Below are 12,730 nucleotides of genomic sequence, written 5' to 3'. Positions count from 1 at the left end.
TTTCATTGTTCGTATTTGTGTTTGTTTATTTAGACCACACGTACACGCATAATCAAAATGATGGTGCAATGTTGCGGCGTGTCATTGAATGCAGCTCACGAGAATGAGGAAGGGTTTTTTTTTTTTATTTTTTGTTTAAAATGGTTTCTGTAAGAGGACAAACATGTCACAAACATTCTTAACGTTTTCCAATGCTGTAAAAATGTGTAGAGTAAATATATATATATATACAGTGAAGAAAATAAGTATTTGAACACCCTGCTATTTTGCTATTTCTCCCACTTAGAAATCATGGAGGGGTCTGAAATTTTCATCGTAGGTGCATGTCCACTGTGAGAGAGATAAACTAAAAAGAAAAATCCAGAAATCACAATGCATGATTTTTTAACAATTTATTTGTGTGATACAGCTGCTAATAAGTATTTGAACACCTGAGAAAATGAATGTTAATATTTGGTACAGTAGCCTTTGTTTGCTATTACAGAGGTCAAACGTTTCCTGTAGTTTTTCACCAGGTTTGCACACACTGCAGGAGGGATCTTGGCCCACTCCTCCACACAGATCTTCTCTAGATCAGTCAGGTTTCTGGGCTGTCGCTGAGAAACACGGAGTTTGAGCTCCCTCCAAAGATTTTCGATTGGGTTCAGGTCTGGAGACTGGCTGGGCCATGCTAGAACCTTGATATGCTTCTTACGGAGCCACTCCTTGGTTTTCCTGGCTGTGTGCTTCGGGTCGTTGTCGTGTTGGAAGACCCAGCCACGACCCATCTTCAATGCTCTGACAGAGGGAAGGAGGTTGTTCCCCAAAATCTCACAATACACGGCCCCAGTCATCCTCTCTTTAATGCAGTGCACTCGTCCTGTCCCATGTGCAGAAAAACACCCCCAAAGCATGATGCTACCACCCCCATGCTTCACAGTAGGGATGGTGTTCTTCGGATTGTACTCTTCATTCTTCTTCCTCCAAACACGCTTATTGGAATTATGACCAAAAAGTTCTATTTTGGTCTCATCTGACCATAAAACTTTCTCCCATGACTCCTCTGTATCATCCAAATGGTCATATGCAAACTTAAGACGGGCCTTGACATGTGCTGGTTTAAGCAGGGGAACCTTTCGTGCCATGCATGATTTCACATCATGACGTCTTAGTGTATTACCTACAGTAACCTTGGAAACGGTGGTCCCAGCTCTTTTCAGGTCATTGACCCAAGTCCTGTCGTGTAGTTCTGGGCTGATTCCTCACCTTTCTTAGAATCATTGAGACCCCACGAGGTGATATCTTGCATGGGGCTCCACTCCGATTGAGATTGACCGTCATGTTTAGCTTCTTCCATTTTCTAATGATAGCTCCAACAGTGGACCTTTTTTCACCAAGCTGCTTGGTAATTGCTCCGTAGCCCTTTCCAGCCTTGTGGAGGTGTACAATTTTGTCTCTGGTGTCTTTGGACAGCTCTTTGGTCTTCGCCATGTTACAAGTTAAAGTCTTACTGATTGTATGGGGTGGACAGGTGTCTTTATGCAGCTAACGACCTCAAACAGGTGCATCTGATTCAGGATGATACATGGAGTGCAGGTGGACTTCTAATGGGCAGACTAACAGGTCTTTCAGGGTCAGAATTCTAGATGATACACAGGTGTTCAAATACTTATTTGCAGCTGTATCACACAAATAAATTGTTAAAAAATCATGCATTGTGATTTCTGGATTTTTCTTTTTAGTTTATCTCTCTCACAGTGGACATGCACCTACGATGAAAATTTCAGACCCCTCCATGATTTCTAAGTGGGAGAAATAGCAAAATAGCAGGGTGTTCAAATACTTATTTTCTTCACTGTATATATATATTTTAAATATATATTTTATTACAATCTTCAATTACAAAACAGTATAAAACAGTATAAGCAGAATTACAGGAACATAAAAGTGCAATTCTACAGAACAATATCAACATAAATAAAAAAATAAATAACAAAGAAAGGAATGTGCGAGGGGTATTGCTTGAAAATAAAAATAATAGAAAACATGTCACTTAAGCTTGCTCTTCATATGGATTGTTTTTAGAACGTTCTCCAATGTATGAAAGGTTTTCAGTGCTTTTCTGTTTTTGAATATCAACTTCAGTGATTCATTTCATATTTTCAGTTCAGAAGAAAACCGGTGAATATTTGGCTTGCATAACATGACTCTGGATTTGTGAATATGGAATTTTCCTAATAAACAAAGACATTTCACAGCATTCTGCAGATCTTTACAAAGGTTGCATTGTAGAAGCAAGACCATTTCCATTTTGATGTCAATGAGGAAGTGTTGTTCCCAAGAACCATTGTTGCCGACGAGGCGAGTTTTTTGCAACAAAGCTAGGGACTTTCTGTGACGTCGTGGGCCACTATAATCTGAAGGTAATGTTCCCTAGGGAACACATTTAGTGTGACACCGCTCTAACAGGAGTCCCCATGGCTTATTTACTCTTCTATCCTATGTTGGATAACACCAGTGTAAAGTACGTTGTCCAGAAAAAAAGAAGGAACTGCTAACGTTTGAGTCTGTTATCTTATAAAATAAAAATTAATAAAATAAAGTAAAAAAAAAACTTTAAATTATATTAGGAAAGCAGGAAGTGAACAAATGTAACAGCTACTTTCTACTCCTTTTGGACATGTGGAACTATGAACTGATTATGTTGATGCACAATTGTAATCTGATGCATGTTCAAATGAAATATTACCATTACCATTACCATTACCATTACCATTACCATTACCATTACCATTACCATTACCATTACCATTACCATTACCATTACCATTACCATTACATTACATTACATTACCATTACCATTATTTATGTGTAACATGCCTTACTTTGTCTGATTACAGTGACTAGTTTGGGTAATGTAAATGTAAAGGTGAGGTTATTTCATGTTTTGAGGGCTCGAATGTAACAAATTATTTAAAATTGTAAACAGGCCTTATTAATATTGAATCCCCCTCATGTCGGTTGGGTCTGCAACAATTAACCAGGATTAACGGAAGGATTGCTGTATGGCTACGTAGTGTTGGAATCACACTGCTGTTGATGTGTTCAGGCACGAGTAAAGTTACAAAGCATCTGCTGACGTTACAGGGAGGCGTGGCTTGGCAGTATGCGCTAATTTCGCATCTATGACCTGCTGACATATCGACCACATCGACGGGTGCGGGTATTAAAATCTGTTTGTCTGCCTGAAATCAATATTTCCCCTCTGACCTTCAATTAGTCCTGCTAATATGTGCAGGTTCTCATATTAATAAAGGCGTGCAAAGCTCAAGAAGAAGAGTAATTGCAGCCATCGATCAACCGTTTGACATCTTTGATCTAACGAGGCCGTGTTTTGCATCCGCACCAGATCGCCTCGCATGCTGCCATATCACACTTTGGCACAGGAAATTTGAACTCATTGATCACCAACGTGTCAGAATTGTAATCGCCACGTTTGTTGAAGTCGTGTGAAATGTCGACAACGCCTTTGTCCCCGTTCTTGCAACAGTGCTGCTGAGGGCCGTCTCTTGGCCATATGTATTATTTATATTAAAACAGCCATAGCTTAAAAAAGAAACCCTATCGTGCAAAAAAGGGTCCAGAATGGGGGAAGCATGTCACGTTTGTCTGCAATGATTCTTTTAATGGTTGCTAGGTGCCTTGCTAGGCCAGTGTACACTACAATGACGTTAAGGCGATGTTATCCTATCGTGCTTTTATTATACAAAGAATAGAGTGATGGCTGCAAATACTTATGCACACGTCATTTTTCATACACTTGCAAACATTTCCAAATGTGTCGAGTTTTAAGGAAATGCTTTATTTTTTATTCACAGTGCTTCAATTTTTGCACATTTAGTCACGTGCAGCCTTAATCCAAAACTGAATCATTTTTCTCCACAAAATTCTACACACAACATCCCATAATGACAAAAAGAGATAAGTATTCACAACCGCCGCTCAGCACATTGAGTTACTCAGATATGCGTCATTTCCTTGTTTTTTTTATTATGGGCATGCACTGCAATGTGCAGAGCAGCCCGTCTTAATATTCCCCAAATGTTTAGCTATTATTATAAATTAATCCTCCCATTTTGTCACACTTAATGTGGCCAAAACTGCAAGAAGGACCCCCACACATGTTACACCGCCGGAATCGTGACACTTGGGACTAGGTCGGTATTTATTCTTTGGAAAGATTTGTGTAACCATGGCGACGCAATTAATGAAAACGTAAAAAAATCAGCCACTAGATTAGGTACACCTGTTCGATTTTTAGAAACACCACATGCCAGAGAAAAATAAGATTTACAGACTTTTCACAGCCTTGTAGCTCAACCATTCGGTCACGTAGAAAAAGCTCATTTTTTTAGACAAACTTCTCAACTCTCTCTGTGGCTAATTCGTTTTTTCGTCAGATGTTTAGTTTTGGCTCTATCTTTGTCAGAAGGAGGTGTGCACAGGGCCAAAATCCACCTCTCTCACTCTAATGCTAGAGTGTAGGAGACTGAAAAATTCCTTTTTTTTTGCAAACAACTCCTCCTCCTGGCCACACCGTTTTAGCTAGCTTGAGTTCTTTTGGTGAAAACGTAGGAATCTTCATCCACTTTCCAAAAATGTCACTTTTGTCTAACGACCCCAAATGTGGTTTTTCCTTGATCCTCAGTGCCATGACATGTCCCTACTGTGTGTGATTGTGTGTGGGTGTGTGTGTGTCTAGTATTGAGAGTGGGAGGGAGGGGCGTTCTTTGTAATTGTTTTTCTTTTTAATTGTGGTAATTGTTTTTAATTCTGTAAAGCACTTTGTGTTGCATGTCTCTGCAGGAAAAGTGCTATACAAATAAAGTTGATTTGATTTGATTTTGATTTGATGTAAACGCCCCCTGTAGGCACATGCACATGATTCATGATGCCCAGAACAGATCATTTTATAAAAGCATCAATTCAGTCACCGACACCACCTAATATGACATCAGACAGTTGTCTTACTTTTAAGATGATATCGAACACGTGAGACGCACGTCCATCCATTTTCTAAACTGCTAATCCTGTTTGAGGTGGCAAGAAAAGGAGGGGCGGGTGTAAAGTGTCACGGCATGACCAAGGACGTGTCAGCAGGCTATCAGTAGTCGCCCACGTTTGCGCCCCGGAGCTAATTCGGGGTCTCCGGCGGACCACCCTGCGTGGAGGAGGCTGAGACCGATGGAGGTGTCATGCAACAATGCCCAGACAGACATTCATTGAAAATGAAACCGCTTGCAAAGATGTGATGTGAATTTTGCAAAGAGGGGCTGACTATTTTGTCTGAAGCTCCCAAAGAAGCTCCACAATCAATCGGTAAAATCAATGAACTGGTTCCGCCTGCAATTCATCGCCTCGCATGAGCAACATAATGCTTTCCATGTCTCACTCCCACGTTGCTCTCCTGCAGGCCGAGTGCACTTCCCTTTAGAGGCTGTTCTGTTCTCTTCACCTTCAGCACGGAAATACTCCACTTCCAGCACGTCTCAGTGCACCCTGGGAAAAAAATGTGTTAGCATTTCTGCCGTTCCGTCTGCCCTCTACCAGAGGACGCAAAGTTTGAGGTGCATTTTGACTACCTTGTCCTTCAGACGAATCCAATTCATTATGCTACTTGCTAGGTAGGCTAAGTGCACCCCCACCCGGAAGCTGCATAGATAATTTTCAATTTTTATTTGACAACAATTCTATTAAATCCGCCATCGTACCAGCAGATGCAGGTATGACACGTACCTAATACATAATGGTACCCATCATGTCATTGTATGGTCATATCACATTGTATTTCGGTACGAAGTGCATTATTAAAAAACAAAAAAACAAACAAACATTTAGGTCATCTCGGTTAAGTTGAGACTTATAAATGTGACTTAACATGACCTGTGAGTCGAGGAACTGAACTGGTTCGTAACCCGAGGACCTTAATGAGACAATAGCCAAAAAAAACAAAAACAAAAAAAAACCAACCTTATGGAAAGCAGGAAGTGAACAAATGTAACAGTTACTGATTGTAAAAGTACCAGATGGAGGGGTAGGATTTAATAAGCTTTGCTTCTTCCTACTCCTTTTGGACATGTGGAACTGTGAACTGATTATGGGATGCACTCAATTGTAATCTGATGCATGTTCAAATGAAATTAAACCATTACCATTACCATTACCATTACCAATACCATTACCATTACCATTACCATTACCATTACCATTACAATTACCATTACCTGCATCCGCTGGCGGCTCCACACACTCTGATGACTCAAAGGCGGACCACGGTATACCTGGTCCCGCTGTACCGTGATGCTCAGGACAACTGCCAGATGAAGAGGAGGGCATGGTGAGCACACCCAAACAGAGAGAGAGGGTGACAACGGGTGTGATGAAAGAATTGTGATGCTGTTCAGTTCTGACACGAAAGTGGAAGACTTTTATGGTTTTAGCTCTCAGGAGGACGGCAAAGAATAACATTTTAAGTTTTAGTTTGGATACTTGTTATAATTGACTTCATTTGCTTCCGAGATATAAGTGGCTTAATCTCATTTATTTTGATAAGATGACAATCAATTGATAACTGTGCTGGTTAGCTAATGCATTCAAGATATTTCATATATTTTTTGATATTGTTCATTAATTAATTCATTCATTCATTTTCCACCACTTTTCCTCAACTTGGGTCTCCTAGCTGTGAGCTCTGAGCGCTAACCACTCGACCGCCGTGCAGCCCCTCTATGAATTATTATTCATTCATTCATTCATTCATTCATTTTCTACCACTTTTCCTCACAAGGGTCGGTGCTGGAGCCTATCCTAGCTGTCTTTGGTCGAGAGGCGAACCCTGGACTGGTAGCCAGCCAATCACAGGGCACATATAGACAAACAACCATTCACACTCACATTCATACCTATGGACAATTTGGAGTCACCAATTAACCTAGCATGTTTTTGGAATGTGGGAGGAAACCGGAGTACCCGGAGAAAACCCACGCATGCACGGGGAGAACATGCAAACTCCACACAGAGGGTGAAATTGAACCCTGGTCTCCTAGCTGTGAGGTCTGTGCGCTAACCTCTCGACCGCCGTGCAGCCCTTCATGATATTGTTTTACATCAAAATTGCATGTGTTTATACAATAGATAAATAAATAAGAAATAAGGCATCAGGTGATCGATTATGAAAAACAAGCTAAAGTATCATTCGTACCAACAAAGTTCCCTGCATGGAGTATCTGGACGAGGCCTTTTGGCTGGTCTCTTTGACTCAGCAGCAGGCTTGTCCCTGATCACATTCGAGCAGCCGCCGGAAGCACAGATGGATTCAACTTTCCCTGATATCTTTTCTTCCTAGCTGAAATGTCCTGGTGGAATCCTTCCTCGTGCTCATCACTTCTCTACACTTCAACGGAAAGAAATCTAGAAGGGAATGCAAAAAGTCTATCTTCAGTAACCTAATGCCAAAAGCCAAGGGCTTTGTAGGATTTCTATTGGTTTGCCACCAGCTGCTTATAATGATCTGCATTGTACTTTCCAAGGAACTCCGATTTCCAAGGAACTTCTCGGTTGTTCTCTGGCATTTCTGTTGGCACCCACTTCTTTAAATCTGTTTTTAATGTCTAACTTTTTATACCTGACTGCTGTGCCCCGGCCCGCTTTTACTCTTGTTTTAGCTGTGTATTAACCAATGAATGTTGTACTTTAATGTATCTTTTACTCTGTTTACTTGCTTTTATTCAACTCCATTTTTCTGTAAAGTGTCTTTGAGCAATATACAAATAAAATTTATTATTATTATTATTATTTCTGACAGAAATGTTTTGTCTCCCCTCGATTTGAAAAGCAAGAGAAAGTGATATTTATTGATTTATCTGTACTGTATCGACTGAACTTGAAACTGAGAGCAGGAAAAAGCAACACAATGGAGAGCATACAAGCATATTCAAGAGTCAAATTGCATGTTGAGTACTATAAAGTTGTACATGTTGGCAGGTCTGCTTTACAATGAAAGCCTGTCAAGCCCCCCCCCCCCCCCCCAAATGTCAGTAATGCTATTCTTTATGAAAAGTCTTTTGTGTTAATAATTTGGGTTGGAACAGATGAATGACAAAAGCCAAAGTACCGTTGTACACGATGTTGTTACCTTTTGGGGACGAATACTAATACTGCAGGATAAAAGGGCGGGAAATGATAATCGCAGCTTTTCTATTGGTCCTCAAAGGGCAAATGAAAAGACAGGAGTTTTCTTTACTGTATAAGCCTTTATTTGTAAAAAGTCTGTTGTTTGAATGATAACCCTTTTTTATACCACATACTTGAACACCTTGTATTTGTAAAAAAAACACTTTTTCTTCAAACACCTAAAAAAGCGGATTGACACCATAAACATTAATTTGCACTGACAAAAAGAACGAAAGAAAGAACACAAGTTCATAGCACACAAGTGTTGATTTCCATGGGTACCGATACTCCAAACGAAATCAAACACCTCATTAAACAACCCAATCAAATAAGCGCTCTGATGTGAACAGAAACAATTACGATACGAAAAAGGCTATTTTTTCTTCCAGTGCCAGTTACATCAGGTGAAATACATTTTCCTTCTTATGAGAAAAACAACAACAACAAGAATAACAATCCATAACAGATACGGCAAATCAGAAAGGAACACAAGAATGAAGCAAATCATATTTCCAATTGATATTCCAAAAAGAAACCTGTTGGTTTGGTGGATTGTTTTGCGTGTGTGAGTTTTCTTTGCCAATTTTTCCCAAGAGCGTTGAAGCGGTCTCCCCGGTGGGCGACGTTCACAGAGGGAGGCACACGGATGTGTAACCGGGAAGCTTCTTGCGAGTATGGTCACACGGCAATCAACGACAGAGCGTAATAATAATAACCAGAGGCGGCTCAGGAATACAGCCGACAGCCACTAACGGTGCCATCGCATGGCTTATGTCCGACGCTGCAGACGCCGCAGACGCCGCATCCTTTACATCCTTTACATCCTTTACATCCTTATCCTGTAGCTGAAGGGCAACTGATGTGGAAGCTGAACCTGATGAAACTAATTGTGTGATGTACAACACCTTTGTGATTCACACAAATCCCAACATGTACATTCCATGTTTACATTTTCTTAGTTATTTGTTTTTATTATGAAAGGTTTAATAATATTTTTTGTATATATATATATATATATATATATATATATATATATATATATATAGCTGGCTGTAAAACAAGTGCAATTGGAGCATGTAAACACTGGATCTTTCTTATCCTGGCTGTGGTGATGAATCGTGTGATGCCGAGTAAAAAGACAGGAATAGGAAAATAAACCTTCCAGAGCTCAGGTCATGCAAAAACAAAACCTGGGTGTACACAAAATAATGAATGCACCAACAGAAGTTCTTCCAACAGTGAGAAGTCTGTCAGCCTTGGTCTGGGCTTTGGTGGATGAAATTTTCATGCATGGTTGGGATCCATGCTCGTTTTAACGTGGCACTCTTTCCACGACTTTTTAGCGACCGCAGGTGGGCCCCAGATTACGACCTCACATGTTTTGGTTGTCATTTTGTTCTGCAGCCACTTTGAGGACGAATAACATCGGCAGTTAACTTTTTCGAACTGTATGGTGTCTCCTAAGGGGCGAAGGAAGCCATCACCGTAGAAAAGATCTGCAGGTCGACATTGCGACCATCATTAAGGATAAGATGAATGAACGCGAGGAGTCATGGATTCCATGCGCTGCTATATTATCCTTGTTTACATTATCCAGATTATCCTTCCAGACTTGTCTTAAGTTAAGTTGAGACTTATAAATTTGACTTAACATGACTTGTGAGTCGAGGAACTGAACTGGTTCGTAACCCGAGGACCACCTGTACTTACTTATTTACAGTAATCCCTCGCCACTTAGCGACTTTATCACTGATATTTCAACATATACAGTAGTCATGAATACATTTGTTTTGTTAGTGGTCTGTTAGCGGTCAAGAGAGATGCAATACCCAAAAATGGGAAAAAAGGAGGTAAAATAAAATATCAGGCTTTCAGAAGATGTATTCAAAGATAATATGCCATATTCTACACTGGTCACTAGGTGTCAGTAATGTTACATTAATGAGACAATAGCCAAAAAAAACAAAAAAACCTTAAACTGTATTATGGAAAGCAGGAAGTGAACAAATGTAACAGTTACTGATTTGTAAAAGTACCATATGTGGCCTTATTTAATAAGCTTTGCTTCTTCCTACTCCTTTTGGACATGTGGAACTGGGGACTGATTATGTGATGCATTCAATTGGAATCTGATGCATGTTCAAATGAAATTAAACCATTACCATTACCAAGCAGGACGTCTCTCAAAGATAACACATGTGCATCTATTATATTGTGTCTTATTTTCTCTTATTATGTCCACGTATTGGGTTATAGGAGTGTAAATGTGACTATAGGGGTGTTAGTTCATGTCTGTAGGGCTCTCATAATGTGAAAAAACATATTTAGCAGGCGGTAAACATCTTCTCTATGCTCTATGAAAGGAAACTACTTTGCAGAAATTCACTTATGACAGTCAGAACTGATAAACCGCAATAAACGAGGGATTACTGTATCACGCATTTGAAAATTCTCTTGTACTTCTCAGGTTTATTTTAGACAAAGTAGTGAATGGGAAAAGATTGCAGTGGTACGACGATAACTGTATGGCACTGAAGTTGTTGCTTGACTATCATGAAGGTCGCATGAGAAGCACTTGCAAGGATTTTAGCCATGAAAAACAACACAATAGTCAAAGTTTGGCACATGATCGTGCAAACGGACCTACACGCTTTTATTGGAATTACTGGACCACCGAAGCAGAAGTGAGTCATGTGCTAGATTACACTAAGAAAAGACCATTTTCATTGTTGAATTGTTGTCTTGTGATTTTACAATTCTTCATTGTGGCCTTAAAGGAAAAGTGCGCTTTTTGGGGGGGAATCTTGCCCCTCATCCACAATCCTTATCTGACACACAAACACGTCTTTCTTGTTTCTGTGCGTTCTAAAAAACTGTTAAAAAGATGCCGCTATTCAAAAACTCCAGTTTTTCTATCAAAGGAAATATTTTCAGGATTTACAAGAACACAAGAACTACTTTTCTGGTGTAGTGACACCCTAGCTCCAACTTTTCACCCTCATTTGTCTCAAAGTAGTCGCCATCGCGACTCCCAGAATCAAGGAATTGGCCAATAAAACCGAATCTTAACCGTTAAACACAGAAATTTGCAGTATTTCACCCGCGGATCACTCAATCGTGCCGGAATCTCATGACAAACTTTGAAATCCTCTCCTCCAGAGTGTGAATGGAAGCTAGCAGGCTTAGCTTGGTTTAGCAGAGCACGCTAGCCTGGCTGTATGAGTGCGTTTACACCGCGTTGTGTTATCACTTGTTGATACAAGCCAGCGTTTTAGGATGCCACTTGATGTCGCGCAAGTTCCGAGTGAAATAATGACCACGGGCATATTTATTCTAGTCGTTTCCCTGTTCGACAGACAAAAACTAGCAATCGCCGGTTAGTTGTTGACACATCTCTGTAAGAAGTAAACGGAGCCTCGTCGAGGACTTTATAGGCATGGATTGTGGACAACATGCAAAATTCCCCAAAAGTTCTGAAGAATTTGATGTATTTTGTTTTTTAAATCCACCTTTAAAGCAACAACAAGACAAAACCCCACAAATGAGTGAAAGTATCTTTGACGATGCTGAACTTATTGACTTCACTTGTTGGCAAGGGAGCAGCTGCATGAGGGCACTTGGCTAAGTGCCCCACTCAAGGGCACACAAATTTTTTTTTTGTTTGTTGTTGAGGAACAGGAAAGAACATCCCACTCGCCTTCTTAAGGCATATCCTGCTCCTCTAGCCTCTGTAAGCCAGCTTGGCCGTAATGCCCTTCTTTGTAAATATACATAGAAAGTCGAAGGTGACTGGTGACGGGTTGATGGCTGAGGTAAACACTGCATGTTCTCGTACTGCTACTGTCGGTGACCGGGGCAACGAGAAAATTTCATTCAAGGCGACGCCATCCCATTTGCTGACAGTGAGCCAAAGCCTTCTGTCAACATGAGCTTTGCACTTGGGGGGACAGGTGAACCTGGACAGAGTCTCCACAAACTCCATCACTGTGAGAGGACTTGTTGATTTCTCCATTATTTTGTTCACACTTCTTGCGTTTATGCTTTTTTTGTTTGCTTTTTTTCTTCCTCTTCTTGGTTTCGTTTGCAGAAGTATGCCAATGCTAGAGAAGCGGTCCATGCCATTAGCAGTGAGGCTAGCTGGTATTTACGAACTGCCATGTTTTTCTTCATGCATTAAGAACTATTAAGTGAAAGATATCATATTTACAGAACAATTCACATGTAATTACACATATACACTAGAGGCAAGAAAATTCACATTGAACTCAGATCAACACTTTTTTTTCGTCTCCTCTCCACCTTAAACATGTATCAAATGAAGTGGATGGTCTCTCTTGTACAAACAGATACCAAGTCAAGCATCCAACTCAAGGTACTCACAGCTTTTGGGGCGATTGTGCTGATTCTGTATCCAGAAAGCAGTGACGGGTAAATATACGTTGATGCATGCAAGGGTGGTGATTGGGGATGTTCAGGGGAAAAAGTGGCACGTTTGATTCTTCAGTTTGTTTGCTAATA

This window comes from Doryrhamphus excisus, linkage group LG1 (genome assembly GCF_037039965.1).
Source record: "Doryrhamphus excisus strain RoL-2023G ecotype Guam linkage group LG1, RoL_Dexc_Guam_v1.1, whole genome shotgun sequence".
In the NCBI taxonomy this organism is placed as follows: domain Eukaryota; kingdom Metazoa; phylum Chordata; class Actinopteri; order Syngnathiformes; family Syngnathidae; genus Doryrhamphus; species Doryrhamphus excisus.
Note: the sequence above shows the minus strand (reverse complement) of the source record.